This window comes from Arachis duranensis, chromosome 2 (genome assembly GCF_000817695.3).
Source record: "Arachis duranensis cultivar V14167 chromosome 2, aradu.V14167.gnm2.J7QH, whole genome shotgun sequence".
NCBI lineage: Eukaryota > Viridiplantae > Streptophyta > Magnoliopsida > Fabales > Fabaceae > Arachis > Arachis duranensis.
The window spans coordinates 76,789,874-76,808,797 of NC_029773.3; the positions used below are offsets into that span (position 1 = coordinate 76,789,874).

The 18,924-nt window shown below is 33.7% G+C and overlaps 1 pseudogene; it reads right to left on the reverse strand.

The window, feature by feature from the left end:
• Positions 1 to 454: 454 nt before the first annotated feature.
• Positions 455 to 6,541, reverse strand: LOC107475073 (uncharacterized; annotated as a pseudogene).
• Positions 6,542 to 18,924: the final 12,383 nt, after the last annotated feature.

The following is an 18,924-nucleotide window of genomic DNA, read 5'->3' on the forward strand; positions in this document are numbered from 1 at the left end:
TCTAGCAACAGCAATTGCATGTTTTAATGAAGAGAATGGCGAGGCTATAGCCATTTCTATAGTAAATGTCGAGCTTGCACAGCATGATGAAAAGTCATTCATTTCCACTTGCCTTGTTATTCCATCATTTTAAAATAACTAATATTTATTAGTCATAACAACATTGAGATTAGTTAATGATTATTAGATATATTATCTTTAAATAAAACTGACATTAAGAACAACAGCATCAAACAATATAGATACCTCATTCTGGAATAAATATAGATAAACAAAAAAAATGGAAGAAATGGGAAAAGGCTTTAATTTACTAAAGCTGTTAATCTAGTAAAGCGTTCATTGAAATACGAAAATGCAAATCGTGATGTAACCAGCCAACTATATACAGAAACTAATTTATAACTTATTAAAAACACAAATATTCTTTAAAAATTACGTTGTACAATCTCATGTTTCATTTTGCAACATCATCAATATTTTGGTCTTCTGTATCATCATCCCTTGTCAACTGTAACTCTCCAATGTCCTCTGTCGTTGACATGTTTAACCCTGATTGTGTTGAGAAACCAACTTCAGCTTTTTCATTCTCTTCTCCCATGTCATACAAGTCTCGTGGCTTCACATGAACAACTACGCTCCATTCTTTATCTACTTCATCATCCAACATAGTATACAAAATGAGCCTCTGATGCCAATATGTACGGTTCATCGTCTTCTCGATCACCAGTGTGTATTGAACGAGAGAAGTTAATACTAGTAAGACCCAAATGATCTTGTTTGATTTCTCTAGTAGTAGTCGTATCTGCCCAAATACACTTGAACAGCACAACTGAGAACCGACAGCTGTAATTCAATTCAATTATGTTTACAATTTTGCCATAATATGTAACACTATCAATAGCCACTTTTTGGTCACGCATGCTTGCATAACTTCGTGTATTAGACGAGACATATACTCCACTATTTCGGGTTTTCATCCTTTCATCTTTTACCATAGTTCTAAACTTTTACCCGTTGACATTGTATACCCCATAACGTCTTGCTTGCAGTCTGGGTCCACATGCAAGGCATTTAATCTCATTTGAATACTCAGTGCTCTCCATCGGAACCTGCTACCATATAACAACCATTCCTACATGCATCAAAATTAAAGTATTATAGTATGTTTCATGCTATCATTTGACCATGGCATAATACTTACTCTATGCTAACCTCTTGCTTGAACCACTGAACAAATTCCTTGTGCACAATGCTGTCTATTTTTGATTGCGACCTTGTTTGACCTCGTAGCATTCTCTTTGTTTTTTGTCTAAATGAACCATTTGAAATAGCACAACATTATTCATTAATAGTGAAAGGCTTAACAAATTTATCTTTGAGAGTTGAAATTTAACATAAGATCACTTACTCAATAAATTCAGAAATAGCCTCGCAGTTGACTAGCACGTGACGATGTGCTTGATGTTGTTCCATCTGGCTTAGCTTAAAATGAGTTGCAACCCCTATTGCCTTTCTAAGTTTTGGGAACATTGTTTCACATGCATCAAGGATCACTCCACTAGGTTGATCGTCAACTCGCACCGGCCGATTCATCCTAGTCTCAATGTCATCCAGATATCTAGAACAAAAGGTTAGAATCTCCTCAGATAAGTATCCCTCTGTAATTGAGCCTTCTGCTTGAGCCCTTGATATGGAAGGAAAAACAGATAAAGGAAAAACAACAGGATAGATAAGGGGGATTTTCATACTAGACCTCTAAGATACCTGTTCTTAGCAACCTAGGTCACCAGAAAGTATTCCCTACTAGACCATCAAAGAACTTGTCCTTGACAACCTAGATCAGAGGGGCGAAAACTGAAAGAAACCACCACGCAGATCACCTTAGTATTGGATCCTCCAATCTTCCTCATGCAACAAGTGAAGCAAATCACTCACCTCATTTCTCACACAATAAAAAGTGCTTAAAAGCAACTGAAATTTATTCATCAAAGTTATATAAATTATCTCACCAAAGGTGTTTAAATAGGCACCTAACAATTAACTAAAAGATAAGATAACTAATTTAAATCAGATTTGATCTTATTGGATTAGATCATATTTGATTTAAATTTTAAAATCCTAAAGATATGATAATTAATTTAAATCAGATTTGATCTTGTTAGATTAGATCAGATTTGATTTAAATTTAAAATCCCTAAAAATACTACTAAGCATAGCAGATTTAAAATAAGTCTTCTAACAAACTTTTGACCACATAACAAACTAAAACAAAAGTCTAGAATTTCGAAATTTAAAGATAAATTATGCCTCCCACTAAATTCGAAAAGCATTATTGGGCTTCTTGCTGTCCTGACTTAGCCCAATGGGCCTCGCTCATTCTTCCTTGGTTAGAACTTGATGTAACTCCATATGCACAAGCGCTGTCAGGTTCTCAAAACTCTCCTTGAGCTTCTTTGCACGTGCTCTAGTGATGGGGCCCTCTAGAAGTGTGACATTCCCATTCTGCCCTTTTGTCTTAGAATGCCCTTGTTGTCTTTCCGAGCATGTATCATTCCCTCCTTCCTCAAAAAGATTCGTCCTCGAATCTGTGTTCATATCAAAAGGAGAGAGATCAGAAATATTGAAAGTAGCAGAGACATTATACTCACCTGGTAGGTCAATCTTGTAGGCATTGTCATTGATCTTCTCAAGCACTTGGAATGGGCCATCCCCTCTAGCATCAAGTTTAGTCTTCCTCTGAGCAGGAAATCTCGCCTTCCTCAAATGTACCCAAACCCAATCTCCTGGTTTGAAGACTATATGCTTTTGGTTTTTGTTAACCCTTTCAGTCGTGGTTTTGTTCTTCCTCTCAATTAGGTCATGAGCCTTTGCATGTATTGCTTTAACTTTCTCAGCCTTGCTAGCTCCATCTAAACTAATAAGATCACTCAAAGGTAAAGAAATTAAATCCAAGACAGTGAGAGGATTAAAACCATAGACAAGTTCAAAGGGTGAAAAACCAGTAGAAGAATGGATTGTCCTGTTATAAGCAAACTCAATAAAAGGTAAACAATCTTCCCAGGTTTTCAAATTCTTACCAACAACAGCACGCAATAAGGTTTCCAATGTCCTATTTACGACTTCAGTTTGACCATCAGTTTGAGGGTGACAAGTAGTTGAGTGTAACAATTTTGTTCCCAGCTTACTCTACAAAACTTTCCAAAAGTGACTTAAAAATTTGACATCACGATCAGAAACAATAGTTTGGGGAACACCATGTAAGCACACAACTTCTCGAAAGAATAGGTCAGCAATATATGTGGCATCATCAGTTTTATGGCAAGCAATGAAATGAGCCATTTTACTAAATATATCTACTACAACAAAAATGCTATCTCGACCTCTCCTAGTTTTAGGCAAACCAAGAACAAAATCCATAGAAATATCAACCCATGGATGCACAGGAACAGGTAAAGGAGTATACAAACCATGTGGTAAAGATTTAGATTTAGCTTGTTTACATGCAATGTATTTAGCACAAAATTTCTCAACATCTTTACGCATGTGGGGCCAGTAAAAATGCTCAGATAAAACATCCAAAGTCTTATGCACACCAAAATGACCCATCAAACCCGCACAATGTGATTCTAGAACAAGTAACTCCCTAATAGAATAAGTAGGTACACAAATCCTATTACCCCAAAAAAGAAAGCCATCATGCTTATAGAATTTGTTATATGCACCATGTTCACATGCAGCATAGATAGAGGCAAAAGCAGAATTAGTTGCATACAATTTCTTCATACACTCAAAACCTAACAGTTTAGAAGTAAGGGTAGTGATTAAGGAATACCTTCTAGATAATGCATCAGCAACCACATTCTCTTTACCTTGCTTATAGGTGACTACATATGGAAAGGATTCAAGGAATTCTATCCATTTTGCATGTCTCTTGTTCAGCTTCCCTTGGCCCTTCAAGTGTTTGAGGGATTCATGGTCAATATGTACCACAAATTCCTTTGGTAGCAAATAATGCTGCCACACTTCCAAAGCTCGCACCAAGGCATAAAGCTCTTTATCATAAGTGGAGTAGTTGAGGCGGTCCCTATTCAACTTCTCACTGAAATAGGTGATTGCTCACTTTTCCTGCATCAAAACAGCACCTATATCAATTCCGAAAGCATCACATTCGATTTCAAAAGTTTTAGAAAAATCTGGTAAAATAAGAATGGCGGCAGAACACAATAATTCTTTTAAGGTGTTAAAGGAAAGTTCTTGTTCTTGATCCCATTTAAAGTTGACATGTTTCTTGATGATTTCAGTTAAAGGTGCAACAATAGTAGAAAAATCTTTAACAAACCTCCGATAAAAATCCGCAAGACCATGAAAACTTCTAACATCAGAGACACTCTGAGGTGTGGGCCATTCTCTAATAGCCTTCACCTTCTCGTCATCTACCTCAATTCCTGTAGAACTTATCACAAAACCTAGGAATACGACTTTACTCAGAAAAAATGAGCACTTTTGGAGATTAGCATACAAGTTTTCCTTTCTAAGTACCTCTAAAATAGATTGAACATGCAAAATATGATCATCAAGACATTTACTGTAGATAAGGATATCATAAAAATAAACAACCACAAATTTACCTAAAAACTCTCGCAAAACATGATTCATTAGTCTCATGAATGTACTAGGTGCATTAGTCAAAACCAAATGGCATAACTAACCACTCATACAAACCATATTTAGTTTTGAAAGCTGTTTTCCATTCATCACCAAGTTTCATTCGTATTTGATGATAACCACTCCTTAAATCTATTTTAGTAAAAATAACAGAACCATGCAATTCATCAAGCATATCATCAAGTCTAGTTATTTACAGCTCTGCAGTCAACACACATCCTCCATGAGCTATCCTTCTTGGGCACCAATAGTACCGGAACAGCACAAGGACTCATGCTTTCTCTCACAAAACCCTTAGCCAAAAGGTCCTCGACTTGCCGTTGCAGTTCCTTCGTCTCCTCAGGATTGGTCCGGTAAGCTGGCCGGTTAGGAATGCTTGATCCGGGGACAAAGTCAATCTGATGTTCAATACCTCGTAATGGAGGTAAACCTGAGGGCATCTCATCCAGAAATACATCGCCAAATTCCTGCAAGAGTGAAATAAAAGTACTAGGCAGGTTATGGTTAGTTTCAATGGTAGAAAGTAAAGACCCTCTAAATCGTACTAACACCAATGCTTTTTTTCCTAAACTAGCATGCTTCAGATCCATCTCTTTGGCATAAAAACATATTTTGTGAGCGCTCTCACTCTCCACAGATGTGTCTCTTTTAGAACTCTCTTTTTCACTCAGACCCTAACTCTTTTTCTCACATGTTTCATCTCTCAAAGTCCTCTCTTTACCCTCTTGTTTTTCAATTTTCTCACATCCTAAAGACTCTTTAGTAGATTTGTGCATGCTCAGTTGCTCCAGGTACACTTCTTTAGGTGTCAAAGGTGCAAGGGTAATCTTCTTTCCAAGATAAGTGAAGGAGTATCGGTTTGTGAAAAACCATTATGGACCACCTTCCTATCATACTGCCATGGACGGCCTAGGAGTAGATGACAAGCCTGCATGGGAACCATGTCACAAAGTACCTCGTCACTATATCTTCCAATAGAGAACTGTATGCGGGCTTGCTTCATAACCTTCAACTCACCAACATCACTTAACCACTCCAGTTTGTAAGGGTTAGGGTGTTTGGTGCATTTCAACCCCAATTTTGTGATCAAAGTAGAACTAGCAACGTTTGTATGACTTCCAGCATCAATGATCATGAGTCCAACCTTACCTCCCAATAAAACTTTTGTATGAAAGATGTTCTCTCGCTGTTCTAGACGATCATCCTTGGCTTATACATTTAAGATCCGCCCAGTAACAAGGGTCTCGCCACTAACAGCATACTCAACTATATCTTCATTATCTGTAGCATCATCTGCATGTGGCATGTCTTCATACCCATCTGAGTTATCAGATTTTGAGAAAATATAATTTGCTTTAATTACCATGGTCCTTTTATTTGGACACTCGGAAGCATAATGGCCTAATCCGCGGCACTTAAAGCAAGTAATATCACGATGCCGTGCATGAGGTTTAGAAGTGGAAGTAGGTGTGTGCGGCTTTCTGGGCTGCTCTGTGGGCTTCTCCTTTGATTCAGTAGGTTTGGATCCAGTCTTCTCCCTGAAATTAGCACCTCTTGAATCCCACCTTGAAGTAGAATTACGCAGCCCTTTCGCCTTTTGCTGTCTTTCCACTTTGATAGCTAGGTTCACCAAGTCTTCCATAGTCACAAATGGGAGATGTTCTACAGTATTTGCAATGTCTCGGTTCAGCCCACTCAAGAAACATGCCATAGTAGCCTCAGACTCCTCCTCAATGTTTGCTTAGATTAGCAGCATCTCCATCTCTTTATGATACTCATCTACAGACTTAGAACCTTGGTATAACCGTTGGAGCCATTGATGTAGCTCCCTGTAGTAGTAAGAAGGGACAAACCGTTGTCGCATGACCTTCTTCATCTTTTCCCAAGACAGAATTGGTGGTTTTTCATTTTGCCTCCTCTGTTTGTCCAGCTCGGCCCACCAGACAAGGGCATAATCTGAGAATTTGACAGCCGCTAGCCTTACCTTTTTTACATCAGTGTAGTTATGACACTGAAATAGGAGCTCCACCTTGCGTTCCCATTCCAGGTACGCCTCAGGGTCACTCATACCTTTAAATTATGGGATGCTCATCTTGATAGCATTAAGGTTATTATCAACATCTACCAGTTGTCTATGATGCCGGGATCTGGATGAAGTCTCCTCCTTAGACTCCGTAGAATCATTATGAATAGATTCTCGTGACCGTGCTTTTCGCCTAGGGAAAAAAGAGTTAATTCAAGAATCCATGTCATCAAGACATTGTTGAATCCCTGTAAGGATGCTGGCAAATGTGTCGAGGCGGAAAGTTAGTTGTTGATCGGGGTTCCCTTCATTGTTAGCCATCAATGAACCTGTAAAAGAAAAGACCTTACAGCACTCTTCTCACGTGTATCACTCAGAATAGGACACTCGTGTTTCACTCAATACGTGGCTTTTACCCTCTGATGAGCTTACCACTCTTGCCTTTTTCCACTCTTGGATTGCCTTAACAAGTTGCACTTCAGAAGATGAGGAATTGAGACACCAAACTAAGATAATCTGAATGATAGAAATGTTCAACTTGAAAAGAAGACAATTAAAGTATGTGAAAAAAAAGGAAACAACGAGTGATACTGGGATGACAAAAACTAGAAAAATTGAATCCTAAGTGGAACCCAAGGAAAATTTGAAAAGATAAAACAACAGGAAAATTTAAAATTTCATTTTTTTCTGTTTTTTTTTTACGTTTTTTTTTGTTAACTAGAATAAACAGAAATTGCAGTAATAGAATTTAAGGAAGATTTTTTTCATTTTTTTAATCTAAAGTAAATTTGCAGAAATTGAAGAGAAAAATAAAGAGATTAAACAAGACCCATGGAACGTGTAGATAAATAAGAATTTACCTACGACCTATAACTGATACCAGATGATAAGGAAAGAAAAACAGATAAAGGAAAAACAACAGGATAGATAAGGGGGGTTTTCCTACTAGACCTCTAAGATACATGTTCTTAGCAACCTAGGTCACCGGAAAGGATTCCCTACTAGATCTTCAAAGAACTTGTCCTTGATAACCTAGATCAGAGGGGCAAAAACTGAAAGAAACCACCACGCAGATCACCTTAGTGTTGGATCCTCCAATCTTCCTCATGCAACAAGTGAAGCAAATCACTCACCTCACTTCTCACACAATAAAAAGTGCTTAAAAGCAACTGAAATTTATTCATCAAAGTTATGTAAATTATCTCACCAAAGGTGTTTAAATAGGCACCTAACAATTAACTAAAAGATAAGATAACTAATTTAAATCAGGTTTGATCTTATTGGATTAGATCATATTTGATTTAATTTTAAAATCCTAAATATATGATAACTAATTTAAATCATATTTGATCTTATTAGATTAGATCAGATTGGATTTAAATTTAAAATTCCTAAAAATACTACTAAGCATAGCAGATTTAAAATAAGTCTTCTAACAAACTTTTGACCACATAACAAACTAAAACAAAAGTCTAGAATTTCAAAATTTAAAGATAAATTATGCCTCCCACTGAATTCGAAAAGTATTATTGGGCTTCTTGCTGTCCTGACTTAGCCCAATGGGCCTCGCCCATTCTTCCTTGGTTAGAACTTGATGTAACTCCATATGCACAAGCGCTGCCAGGTTCCCAAAACTCTCTTTGAGCTTCTTTGCACGTGCTCTAGTGATGGGGCCCTCTGGAAGTGTGAAATTCCCATTCTGCCCTTTTGTCTTAGAATGCCACTGTTGTCTTTCCGAGCATGTTTCATTGTTACGCACATATTGCTTCAAATGTCCCAAATACCTTTCAACGGAAACCATGTCATATGAGTAGTACAATTTATTAATGAAACCGCATGTTGTGCTAAGGTTTACATAGGAACTAACCTCTCTATTGGATACATTTACCGATAATGTATTGGGCTATCAATTTTTACTTCTATAAGATGCACGATAAGGTGTACCATGATTGTGAAGAATGATGGAAGAAAAATCATCTCCATACAACACAGGATATGAACAACATGATTTTGGAGTTCATCGAGTTGTAGAGGGTTAACAGCTTTCCCACAGAGTGCTCAGAAAAATGATGAAAGATCTGCAATTACGATACCCACATTGGCAGGCAGTGCATTCTTGACTAGAATTGGAAGTAAATGTTATCAGAACGTGACAATTATGACTTTTCAAACTATACAACTTACGCTGTTGCAAGTCAACACAACGTGTAATATTGCTTGAATAACCATATGGAAAGATGACATGTTAAAGAGTCTTTAGAAATATATCCTTTTGTACATTTGACATGGTAAAAACTGCAGAAGGATATTTTCCACCCTCGCGTGGCCACAATTCTAACCTTATGCCCATGTATTGTAAATCCTTCCGAGCTTTCAGATTGTCCTTGAACTTTTCACTATCATTTAATATAGTGAACACTATGTTATCCCAGACATTTTTTTCTATGTGCATAACATCTAGGTTATGACATAGCATATTTTCTTCCCAGTATGGGAGTTCGAAGAAAACACTATTCTTCTTCCAATTTGATTCACCCATGTTGGCATTTTCACCATTGCGTCTTTTTTGTTCTATGACGTTTGTCATCTTTCCGAATGACACGTGAACATTTGATTGTTGTCTTAGGATATCTGTTCCAGACAACATCTTTGGAGGATCCCTGTTTTCTACTTGCCTGTCAAATCTTAACTGGTCTAGTCTAAATTTATGACCCTGACTTAGAAAACGACGATGACCCATAAAATACTATTTTTGACTATACATCAGTCGATGTGCCTTAGCATCAAAATTACAAATAGGACATGCTAACCTGCTGTGCGTATTCCACCCTGATAAGTTTCCCAATTCTGAAAAATCGCTAATAGTCCACATCAATGCCACAAACATCTTGAAAGTGCTTTTCTTGTTAGCGTCGTATATTTCTACCCCATCCTATAAATTCTTCAACTCATCAACTAGGGGCTACAAGTAAATATCTATGTCATTTCCTGGCAAAACCATGGAGAAAAGTTGTACGGGATAAGAATAACCGGCCAAACAAAATACTTTGTGCTCATGTTCCCAAAAGGATTAAATTCGTCGCTAGCTAAGGCCAGGCGAACACTACGTGGGTCCGATGAAAAAGAAGGATTCTTCTCATCAAATTTTTTCCAAGCAATAGCGTCCCTAGGATGCCTAAAAAAACCGTCACTATTGTGACCCTCCTTATGCCACCACATGTCTTTAGATGTTTTGCTACACATGAATAACCGTTGCAGTCACGGTATGAGCGGAAAGTACCGAAGAGTCTTTGCTGCTATTGGTTTCCCATTTCTCTTGACTTGAGTTTTTAGCTTAAGAATAGAACCATTCCGCGTCTTTTGCTTCCATCTTCAAGTCCCGCAGCGTTTGCACCTTGTCAATTCTTGATCATCACCTCGGTATAACACGCAATTGTTTGGGCATGCATCTATTTTCTTCTATTCAATACCCAGCTTCCTAATCGTCTTTTTGGCCTCATAGAATGTTATCAAAAGTTTAGCGTGCTTAAAAGCCTGTAGCAACAAATCTAGGATCATTGACATCGCCTTGTCACTAACACCACACATGCACTTTATATGGTATATAGTTTTGAGTATTTTGAACATCCGGTATATAGTTCTTGTTCTCCGTCTGCAAGTAAATCATTAAAATTCCTCGCCGCGTGACTTGGCCTGTCATATAAATGCAAAAATTCTTGTTCTTTATCGTCAACATCTTCATCCATTGTGATGTCAACGGCGACGTGTGGAATTGAGAAATCAAATGCCTCGTTGACCATTTGCGTCATTGGATTTACTTGGGAGAGTGGATTATCGTTTATGCCTGTACACCGTGTGCCCTCGTTAAAAGGTTTCTCGCCGTGACGAATCCAGACAGTGTATCTGGGGGAAAACGGCCTCATCAACAGGTGGTCGTACGCATCTTCTCTTATTTGCATAAGTTGAAAGCCACACTTTGGACATGGACATTTTATTATTCCATCGGACGATGCATTAGCAAATGCGAAGTCTAAAAAATTGTTCAATCCTTGATTATATTCTGCATTATCTCGTGGCTCTAAAATCCAACTTTTGTCCATATCTAATATAAAGTAAAAAAATTTTATAGTTCTTAATGTAAAACATACGAACTATTGGAATTATAACTATTTTTCGTAAACAATGACAATATATTAAACGCACAGCTAATTTTAAAAAGCACAAGATAAATATTAACATTGATTTATGTATTCAACTCACACGGTCTGAATTTCTTCAACCATTTTTTTTATATATTACAATTTTGGACTTGAATTTCAATAGATTCTTTCAAATTAGTAATCTTATTGGCTTATTTATCTAAAGTAAATTCACATTGTCATTATTATTTATTATTCTCATAGTATCTACTATGGGGTAGAATGTTAGTACGTTAATTAGTACTAGTAAAATTAAATTCTTTTATCTATTTAGTTATTTGTTTGTAATTTTTATATTTGTCTATATAGTTATTTATTTATTATCACATTAGTTATAAACTTAAAAAATAATTATACTGTTGAATTTTGTTTTTATAAAAATATTATAAGATAATCTTTATTTTATAATTTTTGCTATTATCCTAATTTTTTAAATTTCACCTACTGATTTATAATATTTAGGGCAGACCACATAAGGTGTGTTTGACAACTACGTTATAGAGAACAAAAATGCATTTAATTTTTGTGAATGCTGTTAGTTGATGTTTTGCATATATTTTTCTCTGAACACATACCTGATTTTACATCCTAAAAGCACTTACTTGATTCACATGATTCGCTGGTTATTATTGATTTTAATAATTTTCTCCATAATTTTATTGTCATCATTAACAACTTTTTATTATATTTTAACCATTTTTATTTTTGTTAATTTTTTGTTAATGTGAATTATTGATTTTGTTAAAAGCACAAAATAAATTAAAAAAAAAACTGTTTATACATAACAATAGGGTCACAAGTAACGTAATTTTATCGCTCAAAATAAGTGTAAATAAAATAATACTGCAAGTTTTAGCACAATTATAAATTCGGTTTTTGTTTGATATTGTAAAATTTATAAATTAAACTCTTGTGTATAGTTTACTATTCTAATTGTTTCATAATGTGTGAAATTGTTCATATTAAAAATGATAAATTAAATAAAAAATTAAATATAGTTAATAATAAAAATATAACTCGTAAAAAATTAGAACCCAAAACACCCATAAAAATAAAATTATTGAGAGTACTAAAAAAGAATATTAATTTAAGTTTATGTTTTATAATGTAACAAATAATTATTAATATTTACTACAAACAGAATATTCGAAATTATCAACTTTTATATGTTATTTTTAATTGGCTAAATAAATAATATTATAAAATTAAAAAATTATTGATGTATTAAAATAGAGTACTATAAAGTAACAAAAAATACTATAAAAAATACTATATAAAAAAGAACAAAAAAATTAACTAAAAGACTAAATATATTTAAAAATATTATTATAATTTAATTTTATAATTCTTTAGTTATTAACTAATTATAATGCAATAAGTGATTTTAATTAATATTACTAAAAGAATATGCATTCTACCAACATTAATGCTAATCTATAATTACCAAACATAAAGCATATTTTGTTATAATAAATCATAATTTTTTCATGTTAAGTAACCCTATCTTTGTGTCGTCATTCTCAGCCCTCCCATCCTCTCTTTAAACCCCATGGTGTCGAAGCATTTTCACCTACTAGCACCTGCACAACAACCGTAACCGCCGTTAGAGCCGGCGAAACGCCATGTTTCGATGTGGCTCATCTCTGTCATATCTCAATATTCACGTCTCTTCCCTATCTCACTACTCTTTAGCTCTGCATTGCTGATTTCCAACGCACACGGCCATCTTTCTCCAGTGCAGCTCGATGTCTATGCTGGGACATGGTAGCCATTGCTGGACTCAAGGCATATGGCCCCCTGATTCGAGGTTCTAATGGGTAGCAGCAGCTAGGAATTTGATACCCCTTCAGCTACGAAGACGAGCTACAGATCTGGCATTCAACTTTCAACGTTCAAGACTTCAGGTAACCTTGTTTACAATTATTTTATTTTGACCTTTGACCTATAATAGCTTTGGACTTTATTAGTTAACAATGTTAAAATAACATTAGATACATGCAAACAAAAGGCGTTCTAAGTTTTTGTGATAGGAGATAAAGATATTAGATTCAGATAGGCCATGATTAAAAAGTACCAGAAAAGTAGTCATATGGGATTTGAGGTACTAAGCAGAGATATAAATTGTTGGTTGAACAAACAATTTGTTTCCTACACTAATTAAAAGGTATAATTAAGATACAAATGGTCACTGATTTTTGTGTTGATTTTTTCAAAGGCTTGCTTTGGTTTTATTTGTTCGTCGAGCTGTTGTTGCAAAATTGCTAATTTAGTTTTAAATTGTTGAATTATCTGAATTAGTAAAGGGCTAGTTTTGAGATCTATTATGAAGTAACTTGTTAATTTTTAGATTTAACTCTTAACTGAATTGCAGAATGATGCGATAGATATATGTACGCAATTATAATTAATCTATGTTCAGTTACTCTTTTATTATATGGCTAGCAAATTAAAACTTGATATGGTTAACTTAAGATACCTTAGCTAACTAATTAAGATTTTAACCTTGTAAATTTGACTGCTTTATATTTTTTTGCTCTATTTTTTTCTTTTATACGTCATTATTGTCCATCAAGTTACTTAAGAATTTTTTTCTTTTTAATCAATAGGCATATACACTACTTACAACATTCAGCTTCTTGTAATAATCGTATTTACAAGTACATAATAATTTATCCTTTTTTGGTTTTAGAATCATGGACTAACCACCACGTCAATGATAAAACAAAAGGTTAAATACTATGTGTAATTTCTTGAGGGTGATGACTTACCGTATTCGAAAAAAATGAATGAGCAGAGGCTGTAGATTGATCGAGTTTTTTATGTTGTATACCCAATTAAGTGTACTTTCAATTCTTCAAAAAAAAAAAAGATGTAGAGTTATGATACCATTCAAATGGGGGAACAATTCAACCAATTTTAATTCATACACGAATTAAAGTTTTTGGCTTACCCAAAGTAATAATCACCCATCCCAGAGAACAAATCTATTGAAAGTTAAAATTTACTTTAAGCCCAAAATGCGTATGACATCAATTTTAATGCTATTGATTAGTTAATTCTAACTCTCTTACTGTTGATTTCTATATTTTTTTTGGCAAATTCACTTGGGTGTATGTAATTCTTAACCAGGAAACAAACATCATTTGGGATAATTTATGTATATAATAAAAGTAAATAAATCCTCCTACCAACATGTAAATGTTATATGATTAAAAGAGGTAAAATACAAACTATATTTATAAACTTTTGTATGTATAAATTCAAAAATTAAAGTAAATCTTGTGCATATTAATCATTTAAATACTATAATTCAATGCACAGAAAGCTTTTCCGCTTGGCATAACAAAAAGAGATGGATAGGGAAGAGCATAAATTTTTCAATACATTAATTCTTGACATTGCAAGTTGAGAATTTTGATAACTAGCAGCTTACAAATCTTTATATAGACTTAAAAAATCCAAATTTTTATAACGGTTTATATTTGGTTGACAAGATATTTTAAAAAATATAGATGATATTTTAACCGCATGTTAATGTCATGATTAAAGAATAGAGGAAAATTAGTTTGTGCACAGCTAAAAAAATGGTTTGGTGGCAACAGTGACTACGTACCTTTTAAGTAGTTTTTATCTGTTATGGATTGTTAGGAAAAGTAGCAATGTTATCGTTTACAAAATTTAATTTAAAATTTAAAACCACATGATCAGAAATGGTTTGTTATGAATTTTTCATAATATGAAACGTATCTTTTTTTTTAAATTGAAATTGACAAGATTTGGTTCAATATAAAATAACATTGATCTGAATTCTAAGCCAAATCGAGCTTAACACAATACTAGTAAGTATTTTCTGAATAATCATTATGTTGACCATAACAAATTTAGACTACCAATGTTTAGTATAAATCCTCAACAAGGACCAGTGAGGACAGAATGACTTAATCATGCGTTGCATCGTTTCACAAGGACTTCACATAATTAAATGGAGAAAAAAATATGAAATCCTCCTAAGTTATGGTTTTTAATTCTTTTCTCTTTTACTAAGTAAGTTAAACCGTTATAGTAGCGTTTGATTAATTTTAGGTATAATCAATTTAATTAGAAAGATTAAAACTATTTTTTACTGATGTGAACAAATTATTATAATTAGATAACCCTGTGTACAATAAGATCTTGTATATTAGCAGTCAATCATAAATGTACAGGAAAAGATAATGATGTATCTGAATTCAAAAAATTACAAATAAATTCAATCTAAAAAGTCTTTGTCTTCTTCCAGAATTTTATTGGGATCAGAATGCATGGCAAAATTAATTCTTTGGTTGGTGAACTCAACTAAGTCGTTTTCCGGGTTCACCAGCTTTTCTTCTAATCCCCTTCGTTGTGGTACATCCCTGCTCAGGAATCTTTCGGATCCTCGTTGTCGTTTTAGAACATGTTTCTCTTGTTCCAATCAGCTAAGATGTCCATGGACAAGTCCCATGATCTCTGTGGGATTTTTTATCCTCGATGCTTCAAGTCGGGGCACTTGTGAGATTATTTTGCGTTTTTCCAGATTCGAAGGATGCGTATCTCTGATCACATGTTTTTTTCTATTAGCTCGAGGACGTATGACTACTGCACACTCGTTGATATGGCGGTCATCTTCTAGGGCTTTAGAGTCTGAAAATATGTACAAATCTTAAGGGATGTCATCTACCATGGTGTGATGTTGACTTCCGGAGGTCCGACAAAGGCGTGTTTATTTTAAATAATGTAGTGTGCAGGACTGAAAAATTCAGTTACATAAATATTAAGTTATTAAGGATGAAAATCATTACTAAAGTACTAATTGTAAGTACATATGGAAAATTATAAATTTCTTGATAGAGAAAATTTTAACGTGTAAAAATTAATGAATAAGGTAAAAAATTCAGTTAAAAACTTTTACTTATATACTAAATAAAATCAAAATGGCTTATAAAAAAATAGACATAAACGTACTCATCACGTGTGTTTTGTTTTTAGTAATTAGTTAGAATAAAAAAAATTGTGAATTCAATGTTTCGAGAAATCCTGAACAAGATATGCAAAGCGAATTTAAATGGGTCATGAAAACTCTTGTACATAAATGGCGAATAACTATTTTTTTATATAAAGGTATCTTTCATAAGGTTGGAGTAAAGATCAATGGGTGCAGATGAAGGAATGAATAGAGTTGAGTACTAAAACAGAAACCTGAGTGAATATAACAATAAATTAATACATAAATAAATGAAAATGAGTAGATAATAGTTCTAGAGAATGATATTTGAGAAAAAGAATTCAAAATCAGATACCGTCTGTGTTCGGAGGAGAGAATAGAAATATTTATATTACCTCTTATCAATAGAAAATTATAACTTTTTAAGTTAAATTTAAAATTCAAGTGAAATAAAATATCTATTTCTACCAAATTATCATATCCTAATCCCGTTTAACACTACAAGAAAATAGAGTTATTTTAACACTTTATTTTTAACACCATAATTAAATGTCAAAACTAATATATATTTTTGACAAATATCACAAATGTCAAATATTCTATATTTTCTTGATGAATAATTTGACCGTAGAAAATTACTCCTTAATTTTGACACTCATTTGTTTTCAATTAACTCCACTATTTTTCTTCTTTTTTGGATTCTGTTAATTTTGACATCACACTGCTCTCAGTTTAGGATTATACTACTCATTCTTTATCTTCAAAATCTCAATTTATTCTTTAGTTTCAAGATCTCATCTCATTCTTAGTTAAAATTTTTTGTTGAGAATATTTTATAGTCAATAAGTGTCAAAATAAATAGTATTTTTGACAATTAATAAGTATCACAGAAAATATGTTCTCAAAATTTTCTAACAAATTATTTTTGACAGCCAATATTTATCAAAATAAGATTTAAATTTTTTTCACAATCACTTATATGTTGAAAATACTATTTTTGACAAAACTTTTATTAACATATTTTCATAGTTAAAATAGTGTCAAATTTTATTTTTTTGACAAATTTTAATTTTTTTTACACATTATAACCCTAAAAAATAATCTATATTGTTGTAGTGTAAGAAGGAGGTTCAAATTTATTAGGTAACTAGAAAAAAATTTTATATTTTAAATTAATTTATTCAAAAGATTAAAAAATTTAAATAATAAACATAACAAAATTACAACTCAATTCCTATGAATACAAATTTAATTGTATTTGCAAAATAGTTTATTATTTAAAATGCATTTATATAGTGATGCTTATGGATCAATTTAAATTTTAAACTACTACAATGGTAAAACATTTAGCCTATTTTACTGGAACAAATCAGTTCTAATACTACAGTATGATTTTGAACTAATCCCAAATTGTGTGCTTTGAGTTTCACTAACATAAATTACCCCTAGTTGCCACTAGTTTACCCAAAACTCTGGCCTAAGTCAAACTCCATTCACTGCACATTCACACGGCGTCTGTTAGGGTTGCAGCCCTACAACCCTCGCCGTGCCCTTCCACCACAATCCCTGCTATCTGCTCCGATGAACCCTTTTCTTGATTGTTCATCGTCAGCTTCAAGTTGGTTTTGCGTTTCAAAGGTGAGTTTTTGTGTATTTTTAATTTAATTTTATATGTGGTTTTGCTCTATGTATGTTTCTGATTAATTTACCGGTGAACATGAATTTTTCCTCTGCTCCATAAGTATAAACTTTGAGTTAGGGTGCATTGGTACAAGTTTTGCTGCTGCTCTATGGTGGCGCTGTTCTTCTGGAGGGTGTGACCTTGTTTTTCGTTTAAGTTATTTTGGGTGTCTCTGTTCCTTCTTGACATCGCTGTTCGGCTGCATTTGTGGTGCAAATTGCATGCTCTTTTTTCATTTGATTTTGTTTATTGTTGCACTATCTCTTGATGTATTTCTAACCGTGCATATCTTGTTGACATCTTCATCTGCTCTGCTACTCGGATACTATATTAGACGCTTGGTGCATGCGTGACAAGTTAGGCTGATCTGGGTGTGGGTTTAACTTGTTGTAGGAAAAGCTGCTGGTGGATTCTGGATAGCTATTAGGTTTTGGACCATGTCCAACCAAAATTATTCGTAACACGACCCAACAATCGAACTCTGGAGTATAAATAGAGAAGCATCAGAGGAAGATTACAGAATTGAAGGCAGCAGTAGCAGAACAAAAGGCAGAGATTACATAATTAAAGACAACAGCAGAAAAACATAAGGTAGAGGTAGCAGAAGAAATGGAAAAGAGATACACCATGGTGAATCTGGTAAAATACATAATCCAACAGCAAGGAGATACTTTGCCACCTGAAATTGATACACAGCTGAAGTCTTTGGGGAATGGAGCACAATAGGAATCTTTTAACAATTAATTTTTTTCTTCTTTTCATTATGAACAGTATATTTTGAGATCAAATTATCAACTATTTTATTTTGTTATCTATATATATGGATCATTTGGGATATCTTAGTATTGTGTTTTATGTCAAGTATGTTTTTTTATTGTAATTGCAAACATAATCAGTTAAATTAATATGAAATATTTTTAAATTAAAATATTTCATGAATGTTGATTGTCATATGAACAAAAATTCAAATAAAGTATCAGTTTGAAAAAAAAAGCCTTTAGCGGCGGTTATTGTTAAATGCTGCAAAATCCAATTTTTTAAACAAAATTAAATAGCGGCGGTTAACGAACCGTCGGGAAAAGTTTCTCAACCCAACCCTGGAAAGCAACAGCAGTTCTCAACCGCAGCAAAACGTATTTGCCGGCGGTAAAAAAAACCGCCACTAAAGGTTTGCTAGTGCCTTTAGTTTCAGCGGTCACTTACCTGTTGCTGTATGTTTAGTAGCGGTCAAAAAACCTTCGCTATCTGCCGCTCTTATTGTAGTGAACCTTATATTATTACTGTGAAACTAAGATATATTGAAGAATAGATAATAACAATATATAGTAATGTAATTATTAAATATAATTAGAATAACATTATTAAGTGAAGCCAATTTAGATATTTGAAATTA